Source organism: Hypanus sabinus, unplaced genomic scaffold (assembly GCF_030144855.1).
Source record: "Hypanus sabinus isolate sHypSab1 unplaced genomic scaffold, sHypSab1.hap1 scaffold_2245, whole genome shotgun sequence".
Lineage (NCBI taxonomy): Eukaryota > Metazoa > Chordata > Chondrichthyes > Myliobatiformes > Dasyatidae > Hypanus > Hypanus sabinus.
This window is the reverse complement of record NW_026780357.1, coordinates 11939-33302: the sequence shown is the minus strand read 5'-3', so window position 1 is coordinate 33302 and position 21364 is coordinate 11939. Positions and strand designations below refer to the sequence as shown.

At 65.1% G+C, this 21364-nt stretch overlaps 1 long non-coding RNA gene across 1 annotated transcript; it reads left to right on the top strand.

Annotated features, from left to right (window-relative positions):
* Window positions 1–2118: 2118 nt before the first annotated feature.
* On the top strand, window positions 2119–3140 carry LOC132387816 (uncharacterized). Its single transcript, XR_009510025.1, has 2 exons — window positions 2119–2449; window positions 2851–3140. It is a non-coding gene; the product is annotated as an uncharacterized LOC132387816 (long non-coding RNA).
* The last annotated feature ends 18224 nt before the right edge of the window (window positions 3141–21364 follow it).

Sequence of the window (21364 nt, the reverse complement as noted above, 5' to 3'; positions counted from 1 at the left end):
AGACGGGAAGGAGGAGGTCACTGACATCTCTCCAGGAGGGGGAAGACGGGAAGGAGGAGGTCACTGACATCTCTCCAGGAGGGGGGTGATGGGAAGGAGGAGGTCACTGACATCTCTCCAGGAGGGGGGTGACGGGAAGGAGGAGGTCACTGACATCTCTCCAGGAGGGGGAAGATGGGAAGGAGGAGGTCACTGACATCTCCCCAGGAGGGGGAAGAAGGTCACTGACATCTCCCCAGGAGGGGGAAGACGGGAAGGAGGAGGTCACTGACATCTCTCCAGGAGGGGGAAGATGGGAAGGAGGAGGTCACTGACATCTCTCCAGGAGGGGGAAGATGGGAAGGAGGAGGTCACTGACATCTCTCCAGGAGGGGGGTGATGGGAAGGAGGAGGTCACTGACATCTCTCCAGGAGGGGGAAGATGGGAAGGAGGAGGTCACTGACATCTCTCCAGGAGGGGGGTGATGGGAAGGAGGAGGTCACTGACATCTCTCCAGGAGGGGGGTGATGGGAAGGAGGAGGTCACTGACATCTCCCCAGGAGGGGGTGATGGGAAGGAGGAGGTCACTGACATCTCTCCAGGAGGGGGAAGACGGGAAGGAGGAGGTCACTGACATCTCCCCAGGAGGGGGAAGACGGGAAGGAGGAGGTCACTGACATCTCTCCAGGAGGGGGGTGACGGGAAGGAGGAGGTCACTGACATCTCCCCAGGAGGGGGAAGACGGGAAGGAGGAGGTCACTGACATCTCCCCAGGAGGGGGGTGATGGGAAGGAGGAGGTCACTGACATCTCTCCAGGAGTGGGAAGATGGGAAGGAGGAGGTCACTGACATTTCTCCAGGAGGGGGGAAGATGGGAAGGAGGAGGTCACTGACATCTCTCCAGGAGGGGGGTGACGGGAAGGAGGAGGTCACTGACATCTCTCCAGGAGGGGGGTGACGGGAAGGAGGAGGTCACTGACATCTCCCCAGGAGGGGGGTGACGGGAAGGAGGAGGTCACTGACATCTCTCCAGGAGGGGGGAAGATGGGAAGGAGGAGGTCACTGACATCTCCCCAGGAGGGGGAAGACGGGAAGGAGGAGGTCACTGACATCTCCCCAGGAGGGGGAAGATGGGAAGGAGGAGGTCACTGACATCTCCCCAGGAGGGGGAAGATGGGAAGGAGGAGGTCACTGACATCTCTCCAGGAGGGGGAAGATGGGAAGGTGGAGGTCACTGACATCTCCCCAGGAGGGGGAAGATGGGAAGGTGGAGGTCACTGACATCTCCCCAGGAGGGGGGTGATGGGAAGGAGGAGGTCACTGACATCTCTCCAGGAGGGGAGTGATGGGAAGGAGGAGGTCACTGACATCTCTCCAGGAGGGGGAAGACGGGAAGGAGGAGGTCACTGACATCTCTCCAGGAGGGGGGTGATGGGAAGGAGGAGGTCACTGACATCTCTCCAGGAGGGGGGTGACGGGAAGGAGGAGGTCACTGACATCTCTCCAGGAGGGGGAAGATGGGAAGGAGGAGGTCACTGACATCTCTCCAGGAGGGGGGTGATGGGAAGGAGGAGGTCACTGACATCTCTCCAGGAGGGGGAAGATGGGAAGGAGGAGGTCACTGACATCTCCCCAGGAGGGGGGTGACGGGAAGGAGGAGGTCACTGACATCTCCCCAGGAGGGGGAAGATGGGAAGGAGGAGGTCACTGACATCTCTCCAGGAGGGGGGGTGATGGGAAGGAGGAGGTCACTGACATCTCTCCAGGAGGGGGGGTGATGGGAAGGAGGAGGTCACTGACATCTCCCCAGGAGGGGGGTGATGGGAAGGAGGAGGTCACTGACATCTCTCCAGGAGGGGGAAGATGGGAAGGAGGAGGTCACTGACATCTCTCCAGGAGGGGGGTGATGGGAAGGAGGAGGTCACTGACATCTCTCCAGGAGGGGGTGATGGGAAGGAGGAGGTCACTGACATCTCTCCAGGAGGGGGGTGATGGGAAGGAGGAGGTCACTGACATCTCTCCAGGAGGGGGGTGATGGGAAGGAGGAGGTCACTGACATCTCTCCAGGAGGGGGTGATGGGAAGGAGGAGGTCACTGACATCTCTCCAGGAGGGGGGTGATGGGAAGGAGCAGGTCACTGACATCTCTCCAGGAGGGGGGTGATGGGAAGGAGGAGGTCACTGACATCTCTCCAGGAGGGGGAAGACGGGAAGGAGGAGGTCACTGACATCTCTCCAGGAGGGGGGTGATGGGAAGGAGGAGGTCACTGACATCTCTCCAGGAGGGGGGTGATGGGAAGGAGGAGGTCACTGACATCTCTCCAGGCGGGGGGTGATGGGAAGGAGGAGGTCACTGACATTTCTCCCACCCGCAGAGACGCCGTCGGACTCGGACCACAAGAAGAAGAAAAAGAAGAAAGATGATGATCCCGACCGGAAAAAGAAGAAGAAAGAGAAGAAGAAGAAGAAGGTGACGACTTGGACAGAGGGAAGGGGGCAGTAGCGAGGATAGGGAGGGAGTGAGATGGAGGGGAGAAGATGGGGCGAGGGGGTGAGAGAAAGAGAAGAGGCAAAGTAGGAGGGTAGTGATGGGGGAGAGGTGGAATGGGTGGAGGGAAGGGAACGAAGGGGTGGATGTTGGGGAGAGGGAAGGGCTTGGGCAAGGTAAAGGGGAGACTGGGAGGGGTAAATTGTGATGGGCAGCAGAGGTGAAAGGGGTGAGGGGGTAACGGGTGGGGAGAAGGGGAGATGGAGTGGTTAGAGGTGGAGGGTGGATAGTGATGGGGAGAGGTTAAGGGAGTGAGGGTGGAATGGGAGAGGACTGTCACAGTGTCTGGGCTCTGACCCCCTCTCCTCTCCCTGTGCCCACAGAACCGTCACAGCCCCGACCACCCGGCAATGAGCACAGCACAGACTGGCAGCAGCCTGCGGTAGTGATGGGGGTGTGAGCCTGACCCTGTGACCCCTCACCTTTCACCCCCCACAACGCTGCCCCAGGCTCCCAGGGGACACCGGTGGGCGGAGGCAGTGGATCCGGGGCGCCGTGTGTACCCGCCCTCCAGCGAGAAAGGACTGGGCCAGCCTGCCCGCTCCGCCACGGCAGCTTCGTTCTGCCTCGTCTCGTTTACAGTGTGCAATAAAACGCTTTCTGTTCCTCGGTGCCGGCGCCTCACATCCTTGTGTCATCCCCCCACCCCGCTGCCGTCCCAGTCCAGACACTGGGATGGAGAGGGAGGTCGCCAGGGAGTGGGGGAAGGGTGGGAGAGGGGGTGGGAGAGGGTCAGAGAGACGGGGACAGGGTGGGAGAGGGAGACGGGGAGGTGTAGGGTCAGAGAAATGGGGACGGGGTGGTAGAGAGAGACGGGGAGGGATAGGGTCGGAGAGATGGGGACGGGGTGGTAGAGAGAGACGGGGAGGGATTGGGTCAGAGAGATGGGGACGGGGTGGGAGAGGGAGACGGGGAGGTATAGGGTCGGAGAGATGGGGACGGGGTGGGAGAGAGAGACGGGGAGGGAGAGGGTCGGAGAGATGGGGACGGGGTGGGAGAGGGAGACGGGGAGGTATAGGATCAGAGAGATGGGGACGGGGTGGGAGAGGGAGACGGGGAGGTATAGGGTCAGAGAGATGGGGACGGGGTGGGAGAGGGAGACGGGGAGGGAGAGGGTCAGAGAGATGGGGACGGGGTGGGAGAGGGTCAGAGAGACGGGGACAGGGTGGGAGAGGGTCAGAGAGACGGGGACAGGGTGGGAGAGGGAGACGGGGAGGGATAGGGTCGGAGAGATGGGGACGGGGTGGGAGAGGGGGAGGGAGAGGGTCAGAGAGACGGGGACAGGGTGGGAGAGGGAGACGGGGAGGGATAGGGTCGGAGAGATGGGGATGGGGTGGGAGAGGGGGAGGGAGAGGGTCAGAGAGATGGGGACAGGGTGGGAGAGAGAGACGGGGAGGTATAGGGTCGGAGAGATGGGGACGGGGTGGGAGAGAGAGACGGGGAGGGAGAGGGTCGGAGAGGGAGACGGGGAGGTATAGGGTCGGAGAGATGGGGACGGGGTGGGAGAGGGAGACGGGGAGGTATAGGGTCAGAGAGATGGGGACGGGGTGGGAGAGGGAGACGTGGAGGTATAGGGTCGGAGAGATGGGGACGGGGTGGGAGAGAGAGACGGGGAGGTATAGGGTCGGAGAGGGAGACGGGCAGGGATAGGGTCGGGGAGATGGGGACGGGGAGGGAGAGGGTTGGGGGGACGGGGAGGGAGAGGGAGAGGGGCAGGGATAAGGTCAGAGAGATGGGGAGGGAGAGGGAGACGGGGAGGGAGAGGGTCGGAGAGATGGGGATGGGGAGGGAGAGGGAGACGGGGAGGGATAGTGTCGGAGAGATGGGGACGGGGTGGGAGAGGGGGAGGGAGAGGGTCAGAGAGATGGGGACAGGGTGGGACAGAGAGACAGGGAGGTATAGGGTCGGAGAGATGAGGACGGGGTGGGAGAGAGAGATGGGGAGGTATAGGGTCGGGGAGATGGGGACGGGGAGGGAGAGGGTCGGGGGGACGGAGAGGGAGAGGGGCAGGGATAAGGTCAGAGAGATGGGGAGGGAGAGGGAGACGGGGAGGGAGAGGGTTGGAGAGATGGGACGGGGTGGGATAGAGTCAGAGAGATGGGGAGGGATAGGGTCGGAGAAATGGGGACGGGGAGGGAGAGGATCGGAGAGATGGGGACGGGGTGGGAGAGAGAGACGGGGAGGTATAGGGTCGGAGAGATGGGGAGGGGGAGGGAGAGGATCGGAGAGATGGGGACGGGGTGGGAGAGGGAGACGGGGAGGTATAGGGTCGGAGATATGTGGACGGGGTGGGAGAGAGAGACGGGGAGGTATAGGGTCGGAGAGATGGGGACGGGGTGGGAGAGAGAGACGGGGAGGTATAGGGTCGGAGAGATGGGGACGGGGTCGGAGAGATGGGGACGGGGAGGGAGAGGATCGGAGAGATGGGGACGGGGTGGGAGAGAGAGACGGGGAGGTATAGGGTCGGAGATATGGGGACGGGGTGGGAGAGAGAGACGGGGAGGTATAGGGTCGGAGAGATGGGGACAGGGTGGGAGAGAGAGACGGGGAGGTATAGGGTCGGAGAGATGGGGACGGGGTTGGAGAGATGGGGACGGGGAGGGAGAGGATCGGAGAGATGGGGACGGGGTGGGAGAGGGAGACGGGGAGGGAGAGGGTCAGAGAGATGGGGACGGGGTGGGAGAGGGAGACGGGGAGGGATAGGGTTGGAGAGATGGGGACGGGGTGGGAGTGGGAGGGGCAGGGATAGGGTCGGGGAGACGGGGAGGTATAGGGTCGGAGAGATGGGGATGGGGTGGGAGTGGGAGGGGCAGGGATAGGGTCGGGGAGGGGGTGGGAGAGGGAGACGGGGAGGGAGAGGGTCAGAGAGATGGGGACGGGGTGGGAGAGAGAGACGGGGACGGAGAGGGTTGGAGAGATGGAGACGGGAAGGGATAGGGAGACGGGCAGGGATAGGGTTGGAGAGACGGTGACGGGGAGGGAGAGAGAGATGGGCAGGGATAGGGTTGGAGAAATGGGGACGGGGAGGGATAGGGTCGGGGGAATGGGGATGGGCAGGGATAGGGTGGGAGAGATGGGGACGGGGAGGGATAGGGTCGGAGAGACGGGGAGGGAGAGGGTCGGAGAGACGGGCAGGGATAGGGTCAGAGAGACGGGGAGGGAGAGGGTCGGAGAGACGGGCAGGGATAGGGTCGGAGAGACGGGCAGGGAGAGGGTCGGAGAGACGGGCAGGGAGAGGGTCGGAGAGATGGGGAGGGAGAGGGTCGGAGAGACAGGGAGGGAGAGGGTCGGAGAGACGGGCAGGGATAGGGTCGGAGAGACGGGCAGGGAGAGGGTCGGAGAGACGGGGAGGGAGAGGGTCGGAGAGACGGGGAGGGAGAGGGTCGGAGAGACGGGGAGGGAGAGGGTCGGAGAGACGGGGAGGGATAGGGTCGGAGAGACGAGGATGGGCAGGGATAGGGTCAGAGAGACGGGGAGGGAGAGGGTCGGAGAGACGGGCAGGGAGAGGGTCGGAGAGACGGGCAGGGAGAGGGTCGGAGAGACGGGGAGGGAGAGGGTCGGAGAGATGGGGATGGGCAGGGAGAGGGTCGGAGAGACGGGCAGGGAGAGGGTCGGAGAGACGGGCAGGGAGAGGGTCGGAGAGACGGGCAGGGATAGGGTCGGAGAGACGGGGAGGGAGAGGGTCGGAGAGATGGGGATGGGCAGGGATAGGTTCAGAGAGACGGGGAGGGAGAGGGTCGGAGAGACGGGAAGGGAGAGGGTCGGAGAGACGGGGAGGGAGAGGGTCGGAGAGACGGGGAGGGAGAGGGTCGGAGAGACTGGGAGGGAGAGGGTCGGAGAGACGGGGAGGGATAGGGTCGGAGAGACGGGGAGGGATAGGGTCGGAGAGACGGGGAGGGAGGGTCGGAGAGATGGGGACAGGGTGGGAGAGAGAGACGGGGAGGTATAGGGTCGGAGAGATGGGGACGGGTGGGAGAGAGAGACGGGGAGGGAGAGGGTCGGAGAGGGAGACGGGGAGGTATAGGGTCGGAGAGATGGGGACGGGGTGGGAGAGGGAGACGGGGAGGTATAGGGTCAGAGAGATGGGGATGGGGTGGGAGAGGGAGACGGGGAGGTATAGGGTCGGAGAGATGGGGACGGGGTGGGAGAGAGAGACGGGGAGGTATAGGGTCGGAGAGGGAGACGGGCAGGGATAGGGTCGGGGAGATGGGGACGGGGAGGGAGAGGGTTGGGGGGACGGGGAGGGAGAGGGGCAGGGATAAGGTCAGAGAGATGGGGAGGGAGAGGGAGACGGGGAGGGAGAGGGTCGGAGAGATGGGGATGGGGAGGGAGAGGGTCAGAGAGATGGGGACAGGGTGGGAGAGGGGGAGGGAGAGGGTCAGAGAGATGGGGACGGGGTGGGAGAGGGAGACGGGGAGGGATAGTGTCGGAGAGATGGGGACGGGGTGGGAGAGGGGGAGGGAGAGGGTCAGAGAGATGGGGACAGGGTGGGACAGAGAGACGGAGAGGTATAGGGTCGGAGAGATGGGGACAGGGTGGGACAGAGAGACGGGGAGGTATAGGGTCGGGGAGATGGGGAGGGAGAGGGTCGGGGGGACGGGGAGGGAGAGGGAGAGGGGCAGGGATAAGGTCAGAGAGATGGGGAGGGAGAAGGAGACGGGGAGGGAGAGGGTTGGAGAGATGGGACGGGGTGGGATAGAGTCAGAGAGATGGGGAGGGATAGGGTCGGAGACATGGGGACGGGGAGGGAGAGGATCGGAGAGATGGGGACGGGGTGGGAGAGAGAGACGGGGAGGTATAGGGTCGGAGAGATGGGGAGGGGGAGGGAGAGGATCGGAGAGATGGGGACGGGGTGGGAGAGGGAGACGGGGAGGTATAGGGTCGGAGATATGGGGACGGGGTGGGAGAGAGAGACGGGGAGGTATAGGGTCGGAGAGATGGCGACAGGGTGGGAGAGAGAGACGGGGAGGTATAGGGTCGGAGAGATGGGGACGGGGTGGGAGTGGGAGGGGCAGGGATAGGGTCGGGGAGGGGGTGGGAGAGGGAGACGGGGAGGGAGAGGGTCAGAGAGATGGGGACGGGGTGGGAGAGAGAGACAGGGACGGAGAGGGTTGGAGAGATGGGGAGGGAGAGGGTCAGAGAGATGGGGACAGGGTGGGGGAGGGAGAGGGTCAGAGAGATGGGGACGGGGAGGGAGAGGGGCAGGGATAAGGTCAGAGAGATGGGGAGGGAGAGGGAGACGGGGAGGGAGAGGGTCGGAGAGATGGGGAGGGAGAGGGTCAGAGAGATGGGGACAGGGTGGGGGAGGGAGAGGGTCAGAGAGATGGGGACGGGGTGGGAGAGGGGGAGGGAGAGGGTCAGAGAGATGGGGACAGGGTGGGACAGAGAGACGGGGAGGTATAGGGTCGGAGAGATGGGGACGGGGTGGGAGAGAGAGACGGGGAGGTATAGGGTCGGGGAGATGTGGACGGGGAGGGAGAGGGTCGGGGGGACGGGGAGGGAGAGGGGCAGGGATAAGGTCAGAGAGATGGGGAGGGAGAGGGAGACGGGGAGGGAGAGGGTTGGAGAGATGGGACGGGGTGGGATAGAGTCAGAGAGATGGGGAGGGATAGGGTCGGAGAGATGGGGACGGGGAGGGAGAGGATCGGAGAGATGGGGACGGGGTGGGAGAGAGAGACGGGGAGGTATAGGGTCGGAGAGATGGGGAAGGGGAGGGAGAGGATCGGAGAGATGGGGACGGGGTGGGAGAGGGAGACGGGGAGGTATAGGGTCGGAGATATGTGGACGGGGTGGGAGAGAGAGTCGGGGAGGTATAGGGTCGGAGAGATGGGGACGGGGTGGGAGAGAGAGACGGGGAGGTATAGGGTCGGAGAGATGGGGACGGGGTCGGAGAGATGGGGACGGGGAGGGAGAGGATCGGAGAGATGGGGACGGGGTGGGAGAGAGAGACGGGGAGGTATAGGGTCGGAGAGATGGGTTGGGGGAGGGAGAGGATCGGAGAGATGGGGACGGGGTCGGAGAGATGGGGACGGGGAGGGAGAGGATCGGAGAGATGGGGACGGGGTGGGAGAGAGAGACGGGGAGGTATAGGGTCAGAGAGACGGGCAGGGATAGGGTCAGAGAGACGGGGAGGGAGAGGGTCGGAGAGACGGGCAGGGATAGGGTCAGAGAGACTGGGAGGGAGAGGGTCGGAGAGACGGGCAGGGATAGGGTCAGAGAGACGGGGAGGGAGAGGGTCGGAGAGATGGGGATGGGCAGGGATAGGGTTTGGAGAGACGGGGAGGGAGAGGGTCGGAGAGATGGGGACGGGGAGGGAGAGGGTCGGAGAGATGGGGAGGGAGAGGGTCGGAGAGACGGGGAGGGATAGGGTCGGAGAGACGGGGAGGGATAGGGTCGGAGAGACGGGGAGGGATAGGGTCGGAGAGACGGGGAGGGAGAGGGTCGGAGAGATGGGGACGGGGAGGGATAGAGTCGGAGAGATGGGGACGGGGAGGGATAGGGTCGGAGAGATGGGGACGGGGAGGGAGAGGGTCGGAGAGATGGGGACGGGGAGGGAGAGGGTCGGAGAGATGGGGACGGGGAGGGAGAGGGTCGGAGAGATGGGAATGGGGAGGGATAGGGTCGGAGAGACGGGGAGGGAGTGGGAGAGGGGCAGGGATAAGGTCAGAGAGATGTGGAGGGAGAGGGAGACGGGGAGGGAGAGGGTCGGAGAGATGGGGAGGGAGAGGGTCAGAGAGATGGGGACAGGGTGGGGGAGGGAGAGGGTCAGAGAGATGGGGACGGGGTGGGAGAGGGGGAGGGAGAGGGTCAGAGAGATGGGGACAGGGTGGGACAGAGAGACGGGGAGGTATAGGGTCGGAGAGATGGGGACGGGGTGGGAGAGAGAGACGGGGAGGTATAGGGTCGGGGAGATGTGGACGGGGAGGGAGAGGGTCGGGGGGACGGGGAGGGAGAGGGGCAGGGATAAGGTCAGAGAGATGGGGAGGGAGAGGGAGACGGGGAGGGAGAGGGTTGGAGAGATGGGACGGGGTGGGATAGAGTCAGAGAGATGGGGAGGGATAGGGTCGGAGAGATGGGGAGGGAGAGGGTCAGAGAGATGGGGACAGGGTGGGGGAGGGAGAGGGTCAGAGAGATGGGGACGGGGTGGGAGAGGGGGAGGGAGAGGGTCAGAGAGATGGGGACAGGGTGGGACAGAGAGACGGGGAGGTATAGGGTCGGAGAGATGGGACGGGGTGGGAGAGAGAGACGGGGAGGTATAGGGTCGGAGAGATGGGGAGGGGGAGGGAGAGGATCGGAGAGATGGGGACGGGGTGGGAGAGGGAGACGGGGAGGTATAGGGTCGGAGATATGGGGACGGGGTGGGAGAGAGAGACGGGGAGGTATAGGGTCGGAGAGATGGGGACGGGGTGGGAGAGAGAGACGGGGAGGTATAGGGTCGGAGAGATGGGGACGGGGTCGGAGAGATGGGGACGGGGAGGGAGAGGATCAGAGAGATGGGGACGGGGTGGGAGAGAGAGACGGGGCGGTATAGGGTCGGAGAGATGGGGAGGGGGAGGGAGAGGATCGGAGAGATGGGGACGGGGTCGGAGAGATGGGGACGGGGAGGGAGAGGATCGGAGAGATGGGGACGGGGTGGGAGAGAGAGACGGGGAGGTATAGGGTCAGAGAGACGGGCAGGGATAGGGTCAGAGAGACAGGGAGGGAGAGGGTCGGAGAGACGGGCAGGGATAGGGTCAGAGAGACTGGGAGGGAGAGGGTCGGAGAGACGGGCAGGGATAGGGTCAGAGAGACGGGGAGGGAGAGGGTCGGAGAGATGGGGATGGGCAGGGATAGGGTCGGAGAGACGGGGAGGGAGAGGGTCGGAGAGATGGGGACGGGGAGGGAGAGGGTCGGAGAGATGGGGAGGGAGAGTGTCGGAGAGATGGGGAGGGAGAGGGTCGGAGAGACAGGGAGGGATAGGGTCAGAGAGACGGGGAGGGATAGGGTCGGAGAGACGGGGAGGGAGAGGGTCGGAGAGATGGGGACGGGGAGGGATAGGGTCGGAGAGATGGGGACGGGGAGGGATAGGGTCGGAGAGATGGGGACGGGGAGGGATAGGGTCGGAGAGACGGGGAGGGAGAGGGTCGGAGAGACGGGGAGGGATAGGGTCGGAGAGACGGGGAGGGATAGGGTCGGAGAGACGGGGAGGGAGGGTCGGAGAGATGGGGACAGGGTGGGAGAGAGAGACGGGGAGGTATAGGGTCGGAGAGATGGGGACGGGGTGGGAGAGAGAGACGGGGAGGGAGAGGGTCGGAGAGGGAGACGGGGAGGTATAGGGTCGGAGAGATGGGGACGGGGTGGGAGAGGGAGACGGGGAGGTATAGGGTCAGAGAGATGGGGACGGGGTGGGAGAGGGAGACGGGGAGGTATAGGGTCGGAGAGATGGGGACGGGGTGGGAGAGAGAGACGGGGAGGTATAGGGTCGGAGAGGGAGACGGGCAGGGATAGGGTCGGGGAGATGGGGACGGGGAGGGAGAGGGTTGGGGGGACGGGGAGGGAGAGGGAGAGGGGCAGGGATAAGGTCAGAGAGATGGGGAGGGAGAGGGAGACGGGGAGGGAGAGGGTCGGAGAGATGGGGAGGGAGAGGGTCAGAGAGATGGGGACAGGGTGGGGGAGGGAGAGGGTCAGAGAGATGGGGACGGGGTGGGAGAGGGGGAGGGAGCGGGTCAGAGAGATGGGGACAGGGTGGGACAGAGAGACGGGGAGGTATAGGGTCGGAGAGATGGGGACGGGGTGGGAGAGAGAGAGACGGGGAGGTATAGGGTCGGGGAGATGTGGACGGGGAGGGAGAGGGTCGGGGGGACGGGGAGGGAGAGGGGCAGGGATAAGGTCAGAGAGATGGGGAGGGAGAGGGAGACGGGGAGGGAGAGGGTTGGAGAGATGGGACGGGGTGGGATAGAGTCAGAGAGATGGGGAGGGATAGGGTCGGAGAGATGGGGACGGGGAGGGAGAGGATCGGAGAGATGGGGACGGGGTGGGAGAGAGAGACGGGGAGGTATAGGGTCGGAGAGATGGGGAGGGGGAGGGAGAGGATCGGAGAGATGGGGACGGGGTGGGAGAGGGAGACGGGGAGGTATAGGGTCGGAGATATGTGGACGGGGTGGGAGAGAGAGACGGGGAGGTATAGGGTCGGAGAGATGGGGACGGGGTGGGAGAGAGAGACGGGGAGGTATAGGGTCGGAGAGATGGGGACGGGGTCGGAGAGATGGGGACGGGGAGGGAGAGGATCGGAGAGATGGGGACGGGGTGGGAGAGAGAGACGGGGAGGTATAGGGTCGGAGAGATGGGGAGGGGGAGGGAGAGGATCGGAGAGATGGGGACGGGGTCGGAGAGATGGGGACGGGGAGGGAGAGGATCGGAGAGATGGGGACGGGGTGGGAGAGAGAGACGGGGAGGTATAGGGTCAGAGAGACGGGCAGGGATAGGGTCAGAGAGACGGGGAGGGAGAGTGTCGGAGAGACGGGCTGGGATAGGGTCAGAGAGACTGGGAGGGAGAGGGTCGGAGAGACGGGCAGGGATAGGGTCAGAGAGACGGGGAGGGAGAGGGTCGGAGAGATGGGGATGGGCAGGGATAGGGTCGGAGAGACGGGGAGGGAGAGGGTCGGAGAGATGGGGACGGGGAGGGAGAGGGTCGGAGAGATGGGGAGGGAGAGGGTCGGAGAGATGGGGAGGGAGAGGGTCGGAGAGACGGGGAGGGATAGGGTCGGAGAGACGGGGAGGGATAGGGTCGGAGAGACGGGGAGGGAGAGGGTCGGAGAGATGGGGACGGGGAGGGATAGGGTCGGAGAGATGGGGACGGGGAGGGATAGGGTCGGAGAGATGGGGACGGGGAGGGAGAGGGTCGGAGAGATGGGGACGGGGAGGGAGAGGGTCGGAGAGATGGGGACGGGGAGGGAGAGGGTCGGAGAGATGGGAATGGGGAGGGATAGGGTCGGAGAGACGGGGAGGGAGTGGGAGAGGGGCAGGGATAAGGTCAGAGAGATGTGGAGGGAGAGGGAGACGGGGAGGGAGAGGGTCGGAGAGATGGGGAGGGAGAGGGTCAGAGAGATGGGGACAGGGTGGGGGAGGGAGAGGGTCAGAGAGATGGGGACGGGGTGGGAGAGGGGGAGGGAGAGGGTCAGAGAGATGGGGACAGGGTGGGACAGAGAGACGGGGAGGTATAGGGTCGGAGAGATGGGGACGGGGTGGGAGAGAGAGACGGGGAGGTATAGGGACGGGGAGATGTGGACGGGGAGGGAGAGGGTCGGGGGGACGGGGAGGGAGAGGGGCAGGGATAAGGTCAGAGAGATGGGGAGGGAGAGGGTTGGAGAGATGGGACGGGGTGGGATAGAGTCAGAGAGATGGGGAGGGATAGGGTCGGAGAGATGGGGAGGGAGAGGGTCAGAGAGATGGGGACAGGGTGGGGGAGGGAGAGGGTCAGAGAGATGGGGACGGGGTGGGAGAGGGGGAGGGAGAGGGTCAGAGAGATGGGGACAGGGTGGGACAGAGAGACGGGGAGGTATAGGGTCGGAGAGATGGGGACGGGGTGGGAGAGAGAGACGGGGAGGTATAGGGTCGGGGAGATGTGGACGGGGAGGGAGAGGGTCGGGGGGACGGGGAGGGAGAGGGGCAGGGATAAGGTCAGAGAGATGGGGAGGGAGAGGGAGACGGGGAGGGAGAGGGTTGGAGAGATGGGACGGGGTGGGATAGAGTCAGAGAGATGGGGAGGGATAGGGTCGGAGAGATGGGGACGGGGAGGGAGAGGATCGGAGAGATGGGGACGGGGTGGGAGAGAGAGACGGGGAGGTATAGGGTCGGATAGATGGGGAGGGGGAGGGAGAGGATCGGAGAGATGGGGACGGGGTGGGAGAGGGAGACGGGGAGGTATAGGGTCGGAGATATGGGGACGGGGTGGGAGAGAGAGACGGGGAGGTATAGGGTCGGAGAGATGGGGACGGGGTGGGAGAGAGAGACGGGGAGGTATAGGGTCGGAGAGATGGGGACGGGGTCGGAGAGATGGGGACGGGGAGGGAGAGGATCGGAGAGATGGGGACGGGGTGGGAGAGAGGGACGGGGAGGTATAGGGTCGGAGAGATGGGGAGGGGGAGGGAGAGGATCGGAGAGATGGGGACGGGGTCGGAGAGATGGGGACGGGGAGGGAGAGGATCGGAGAGATGGGGACGGGGTGGGAGAGAGAGACGGGGAGGTATAGGGTCAGAGAGACGGGCAGGGATAGGGTCAGAGAGACAGGGAGGGAGAGGGTCGGAGAGACGGGCAGGGATAGGGTCAGAGAGACTGGGAGGGAGAGGGTCGGAGAGACGGGCAGGGATAGGGTCAGAGAGACGGGGAGGGAGAGGGTCGGAGAGATGGGGATGGGCAGGGATAGGGTCGGAGAGACGGGGAGGGAGAGGGTCGGAGAGATGGGGACGGGGAGGGAGAGGGTCGGAGAGATGGGGAGGGAGAGGGTCGGAGAGATGGGGAGGGAGAGGGTCGGAGAGACAGGGAGGGATAGGGTCAGAGAGACGGGGAGGGATAGGGTCGGAGAGACGGGGAGGGAGAGGGTCGGAGAGATGGGGACGGGGAGGGATAGGGTCGGAGAGATGGGGACGGGGAGGGATAGGGTCGGAGAGATGGGGAGGGAGAGGGTCAGAGAGATGGGGACAGGGTGGGGGAGGGAGAGGGTCAGAGAGATGGGGACGGGGTGGGAGAGGGTCAGAGAGATGGGGACAGGGTGGGACAGAGAGACGGGGAGGTATAGGGTCGGAGAGATGGGGACGGGGTGGGAGAGAGAGACGGGGAGGTATAGGGTCGGGGAGATGTGGACGGGGAGGGAGAGGGTCGGGGGGACGGGGAGGGAGAGGGGCAGGGATAAGGTCAGAGAGATGGGGAGGGAGAGGGAGACGGGGAGGGAGAGGGTTGGAGAGATGGGACTGGGTGGGATAGAGTCAGAGAGATGGGGAGGGATAGGGTCGGAGAGATGGGGACGGGGAGGGAGAGGATCGGAGAGATGGGGACGGGGTGGGAGAGAGAGACGGGGAGGTATAGGGTCGGAGAGATGGGGACAGGGTGGGAGAGAGAGACGGGGAGGTATAGGGTCGGAGAGATGGGGACGGGGTGGGAGTGGGAGGGGCAGGGATAGGGTCGGGGAGGGGGTGGGAGAGGGAGACGGGGAGGGAGAGGGTCAGAGAGATGGGGACGGGGTGGGAGAGAGAGACAGGGACGGAGAGGGTTGGAGAGATGGGGAGGGAGAGGGTCAGAGAGATGGGGACAGGGTGGGGGAGGGAGAGGGTCAGAGAGATGGGGACGGGGAGGGAGAGGGGCAGGGATAAGGTCAGAGAGATGGGGAGGGAGAGGGAGACGGGGAGGGAGAGGGTCGGAGAGATGGGGAGGGAGAGGGTCAGAGAGATGGGGACAGGGTGGGGGAGGGAGAGGGTCAGAGAGATGGGGACGGGGTGGGAGAGGGGGAGGGAGAGGGTCAGAGAGATGGGGACAGGGTGGGACAGAGAGACGGGGAGGTATAGGGTCGGAGAGATGGGGACAGGGTGGGAGAGAGAGACGGGGAGGTATAGGGTCGGAGAGATGGGGACGGGGTGGGAGTGGGAGGGGCAGGGATAGGGTCGGGGAGGGGGTGGGAGAGGGAGACGGGGAGGGAGAGGGTCAGAGAGATGGGGACGGGGTGGGAGAGAGAGACAGGGACGGAGAGGGTTGGAGAGATGGGGAGGGAGAGGGTCAGAGAGATGGGGACAGGGTGGGGGAGGGAGAGGGTCAGAGAGATGGGGACGGGGAGGGAGAGGGGCAGGGATAAGGTCAGAGAGATGGGGAGGGAGAGGGAGACGGGGAGGGATAGAGTCAGAGAGATGGGGAGGGATAGGGTCGGAGAGATGGGGACGGGGAGGGAGAGGATCGGAGAGATGGGGACGGGGTGGGAGAGAGAGACGGGGAGGTATAGGGTCGGAGAGATGGGGAGGGGGAGGGAGAGGATCGGAGAGATGGGGACGGGGTGGGAGAGGGAGACGGGGAGGTATAGGGTCGGAGATATGTGGACGGGGTGGGAGAGAGAGACGGGGAGGTATAGGGTCGGAGAGATGGGGACGGGGTGGGAGAGAGAGACGGGGAGGTATAGGGTCGGAGAGATGGGGACGGGGTCGGAGAGATGGGGACGGGGAGGGAGAGGATCGGAGAGATGGGGACGGGGTGGGAGAGAGAGACGGGGAGGTATAGGGTCGGAGAGATGGGGAGGGGGAGGGAGAGGATCGGAGAGATGGGGACGGGGTCGGAGAGATGGGGACGGGGAGGGAGAGGATCGGAGAGATGGGGACGGGGTGGGAGAGAGAGACGGGGAGGTATAGGGTCAGAGAGACGGGCAGGGATAGGGTCAGAGAGACGGGGAGGGAGAGGGTCGGAGAGACGGGCAGGGATAGGGTCAGAGAGACTGGGAGGGAGAGGGTCGGAGAGACGGGCAGGGATAGGGTCAGAGAGACGGGGAGGGAGAGGGTCGGAGAGATGGGGATGGGCAGGGATAGGGTCGGAGAGACGGGGAGGGAGAGGGTCGGAGAGATGGGGACGGGGAGGGAGAGGGTCGGAGAGATGGGGAGGGAGAGGGTCGGAGAGACGGGGAGGGATAGGGTCGGAGAGACGGGGAGGGATAGGGTCGGAGAGACGGGGAGGGAGAGGGTCGGAGAGATGGGGACGGGGAGGGATAGGGTCGGAGAGATGGGGACGGGGAGGGATAGGGTCGGAGAGATGGGGACGGGGAGGGAGAGGGTCGGAGAGATGGGGACGGGGAGGGAGAGGGTCGGAGAGATGGGGACGGGGAGGGAGAGGGTCGGAGAGATGGGAATGGGGAGGGATAGGGTCGGAGAGACGGGGAGGGAGTGGGAGAGGGGCAGGGATAAGGTCAGAGAGATGTGGAGGGAGAGGGAGACGGGGAGGGAGAGGGTCGGAGAGATGGGGAGGGAGAGGGTCAGAGAGATGGGGACAGGGTGGGGGAGGGAGAGGGTCAGAGAGATGGGGACGGGGTGGGAGAGGGGGAGGGAGAGGGTCAGAGAGATGGGGACAGGGTGGGACAGAGAGACGGGGAGGTATAGGGTCGGAGAGATGGGGACGGGGTGGGAGAGAGAGACGGGGAGGTATAGGGTCGGGGAGATGTGGACGGGGAGGGAGAGGGTCGGGGGGACGGGGAGGGAGAGGGGCAGGGATAAGGTCAGAGAGATGGGGAGGGAGAGGGAGACGGGGAGGGAGAGGGTTGGAGAGATGGGACGGGGTGGGATAGAGTCAGAGAGATGGGGAGGGATAGGGTCGGAGAGATGGGGAGGGAGAGGGTCAGAGAGATGGGGACAGGGTGGGGGAGGGAGAGGGTCAGAGAGATGGGGACGGGGTGGGAGAGGGGGAGGGAGAGGGTCAGAGAGATGGGGACAGGGTGGGACAGAGAGACGGGGAGGTATAGGGTCGGAGAGATGGGGACGGGGTGGGAGAGAGAGACGGGGAGGTATAGGGTCGGAGAGATGGGGAGGGGGAGGGAGAGGATCGGAGAGATGGGGACGGGGTGGGAGAGGGAGACGGGGAGGTATAGGGTCGGAGAGATGGGGAGGGGGAGGGAGAGGATCGGAGAGATGGGGAGGGATAGGGTCGGAGAGATGGGGAGGGAGAGGGAGACGGGGAGGGATAGAGTCAGAGAGATGGGGAGGGATAGGGTCAGAGAGATGGGGACAGGGTGGGGGAGGAGAGGGTCAGAGAGATGGGGACGGGGAGGGAGAGGGGCAGGGATAAGGTCAGAGAGATGGGGAGGGAGAGGGAGACGGGGAGGGATAGAGTCAGAGAGATGGGAGGGATAGGGTCGGAGAGATGGGGACGGGGAGGGAGAGGATCGGAGAGATGGGGACGGGGTGGGAGAGAGAGACGGGGAGGTATAGGGTCGGAGAGATGGGGAGGGGGAGGGAGAGGATCGGAGAGATGGGGACGGGGTGGGAGAGGGAGACGGGGAGGTATAGGGTCGGAGATATGTGGACGGGGTGGGAGAGAGAGACGGGGAGGTATAGGGTCGGAGAGATGGGGACGGGGGTGGGAGAGAGAGACGGGGAGGTATAGGGTCGGAGAGATGGGGACGGGGTCGGAGAGATGGGGACGGGGAGGGAGAGGATCGGAGAGATGGGGACGGGGTGGGAGAGAGAGACGGGGAGGTATAGGGTCGGAGAGATGGGGAGGGGGAGGGAGAGGATCGGAGAGATGGGGACGGGGTCGGAGAGATGGGGACGGGGAGGGAGAGGATCGGAGAGATGGGGACGGGGTGGGAGAGAGAGACGGGGAGGTATAGGGTCAGAGAGACGGGCAGGGATAGGGTCAGAGAGACGGGGAGGGAGAGGGTCGGAGAGACGGGCAGGGATAGGGTCAGAGAGACTGGGAGGGAGAGGGTCGGAGAGACGGGCAGGGATAGGGTCAGAGAGACGGGGAGGGAGAGGGTCGGAGAGATGGGGATGGGCAGCGATAGGGTCGGAGAGACGGGGAGGGAGAGGGTCGGAGAGATGGGGACGGGGAGGGAGAGGGTCGGAGAGATGGGGAGGGAGAGGGTCGGAGAGACGGGGAGGGATAGGGTCGGAGAGACGGGGAGGGATAGGGTCGGAGAGACGGGGAGGGATAGGGTCGGAGAGACGGGGAGGGAGAGGGTCGGAGAGATGGGGACGGGGAGGGATAGGGTCGGAGAGATGGGGACGGGGAGGGATAGGGTCGGAGAGATGGGGACGGGGAGGGAGAGGGTCGGAGAGATGGGGACGGGGAGGGAGAGGGTCGGAGAGATGGGGACGGGGAGGGAGAGGGTCGGAGAGATGGGAATGGGGAGGGATAGGGTCGGAGAGACGGGGAGGGAGTGGGAGAGGGGCAGGGATAAGGTCAGAGAGATGTGGAGGGAGAGGGAGACGGGGAGGGAGAGGGTCGGAGAGATGGGGAGGGAGAGGGTCAGAGAGATGGGGACAGGGTGGGGGAGGGAGAGGGTCAGAGAGATGGGGACGGGGTGGGAGAGGGGGAGGGAGAGGGTCAGAGAGATGGGGACAGGGTGGGACAGAGAGACGGGGAGGTATAGGGTCGGAGAGATGGGGACGGGGTGGGAGAGAGAGACGGGGAGGTATAGGGTCGGGGAGATGTGGACGGGGAGGGAGAGGGTCGGGGGGACGGGGAGGGAGAGGGGCAGGGATAAGGTCAGAGAGATGGGGAGGGAGAGGGAGACGGGGAGGGAGAGGGTTGGAGAGATGGGACGGGGTGGGATAGAGTCAGAGAGATGGGGAGGGATAGGGTCGGAGAGATGGGGAGGGAGAGGGTCAGAGAGATGGGGACAGGGTGGGGGAGGGAGAGGGTCAGAGAGATGGGGACGGGGTGGGAGAGGGGGAGGGAGAGGGTCAGAGAGATGGGGACAGGGTGGGACAGAGAGACGGGGAGGTATAGGGTCGGAGAGATGGGGACGGGGTGGGAGAGAGAGACGGGGAGGTATAGGGTCGGAGAGATGGGGAGGGGGAGGGAGAGGATCGGAGAGATGGGGACGGGGTGGGAGAGGGAGACGGGGAGGTATAGGGTCGGAGATATGGGGACGGGGTGGGAGAGAGAGACGGGGATGTATAGGGTCGGAGAGATGGGGACGGGGTGGGAGAGAGAGACGGGGAGGTATAGGGTCGGAGAGATGGGGACGGGGTCGGAGAGATGGGGACGGGGAGGGAGAGGATCGGAGAGATGGGGACGGGGTGGGAGAGAGAGACGGGGAGGTATAGGGTCGGAGAGATGGGGAGGGGGAGGGAGAGGATCGGAGAGATGGGGACGGGGTCGGAGAGATGGGGACGGGGAGGGAGAGGATCGGAGAGATGGGGACGGGGTGGGAGAGAGAGACGGGGAGGTATAGGGTCAGAGAGACGGGCAGGGATAGGGTCAGAGAGACAGGGAGGGAGAGGGTCGGAGAGACGGGCAGGGATAGGGTCAGAGAGACTGGGAGGGAGAGGGTCGGAGAGACGGGCAGGGATAGGGTCAGAGAGACGGGGAGGGAGAGGGTCGGAGAGATGGGGATGGGCAGGGATAGGGTCGGAGAGACGGGGAGGGAGAGGGTCGGAGAGATGGGGACGGGGAGGGAGAGGGTCGGAGAGATGGGGAGGGAGAGTGTCGGAGAGATGGGGAGGGAGAGGGTCGGAGAGACAGGGAGGGATAGGGTCAGAGAGACGGGGAGGGATAGGGTCGGAGAGACGGGGAGGGAGAGGGTCGGAGAGATGGGGACGGGGAGGGATAGGGTCGGAGAGATGGGGACGGGGAGGGATAGGGTCGGAGAGATGGGGACGGGGAGGGATAGGGTCGGAGAGACGGGGAGGGAGAGGGTCGGAGAGACGGGGAGGGATAGGGTCGGAGAGACGGGGAGGGATAGGGTCGGAGAGACGGGGAGTGAGGGTCGGAGAGATGGGGACAGGGTGGGAGAGAGAGACGGGGAGGTATAGGGTCGGAGAGATGGGGACGGGGTGGGAGAGAGAGACGGGGAGGGAGAGGGTCGGAGAGGGAGACGGGGAGGTATAGGGTCGGAGAGATGGGGACGGGGTGGGAGAGGGAGACGGGGAGGTATAGGGTCAGAGAGATGGGGACGGGGTGGGAGAGGGAGACGGGGAGGTATAGGGTCGGAGAGATGGGGACGGGGTGGGAGAGGGTCGGGGGGACGGGGAGGGAGAGGGGCAGGGATAAGGTCAGAGAGATGGGGAGGGAGAGGGAGACGGGGAGGGAGAGGGTTGGAGAGATGGGACGGGGTGGGATAGAGTCAGAGAGATGGGGAGGGATAGGGTCGGAGAGATGGGGACGGGGAGGGAGAGGATCGGAGAGATGGGGACGGGGTGGGAGAGAGAGACGGGGAGGTATAGGGTCGGAGAGATGGGGAGGGGGAGGGAGAGGATCGGAGAGATGGGGACGGGGTGGGAGAGGGAGACGGGGAGGTATAGGGTCGGAGATATGTGGACGGGGTGGGAGAGAGAGACGGGGAGGTATAGGGTCGGAGAGATGGGGACGGGGTGGGAGAGAGAGACGGGGAGGTATAGGGTCGGAGAGATGGGGACGGGGTCGGAGAGATGGGGACGGGGAGGGAGAGGATCGGAGAGATGGGGACGGGGTGGGAGAGAGAGACGGGGAGGTATAGGGTCGGAGAGATGGGGAGGGGGAGGGAGAGGATCGGAGAGATGGGGACGGGGTCGGAGAGATGGGGACGGGGAGGGAGAGGATCGGAGAGATGGGGACGGGGTGGGAGAGAGAGACGGGGAGGTATAGGGTCAGAGAGACGGGCAGGGATAGGGTCAGAGAGACGGGGAGGGAGAGGGTCGGAGAGACGGGCAGGGATAGGGTCAGAAAGACTGGGAGGGAGAGGGTCGGAGAGACGGGCAGGGATAGGGTCAGAGACACGGGGAGGGAGAGGGTCGGAGAGATGGGGATGGGCAGGGATAGGGTCGGAGAGACGGGGAGGGAGAGGGTCGGAGAGATGGGGACGGGGAGGGAGAGGGTCGGAGAGATGGGGAGGGAGAGGGTCGGAGAGACGGGGAGGGATAGGGTCGGAGAGACGGGGAGGGATAGGGTCGGAGAGACGGGGAGGGAGAGGGTCGGAGAGATGGGGACGGGGAGGAATAGGGTCGGAGAGATGGGGACGGGGAGGGATAGGGTCGGAGAGATGGGGACGGGGAGGGAGAGGGTCGGAGAGATGGGGACGGGGAGGGAGAGGGTCGGAGAGATGGGGACGGGGAGGGAGAGGGTCGGAGAGATGGGAATGGGGAGGGATAGGGTCGGAGAGACGGGGAGGGAGTGGGAGAGGGGCAGGGATAA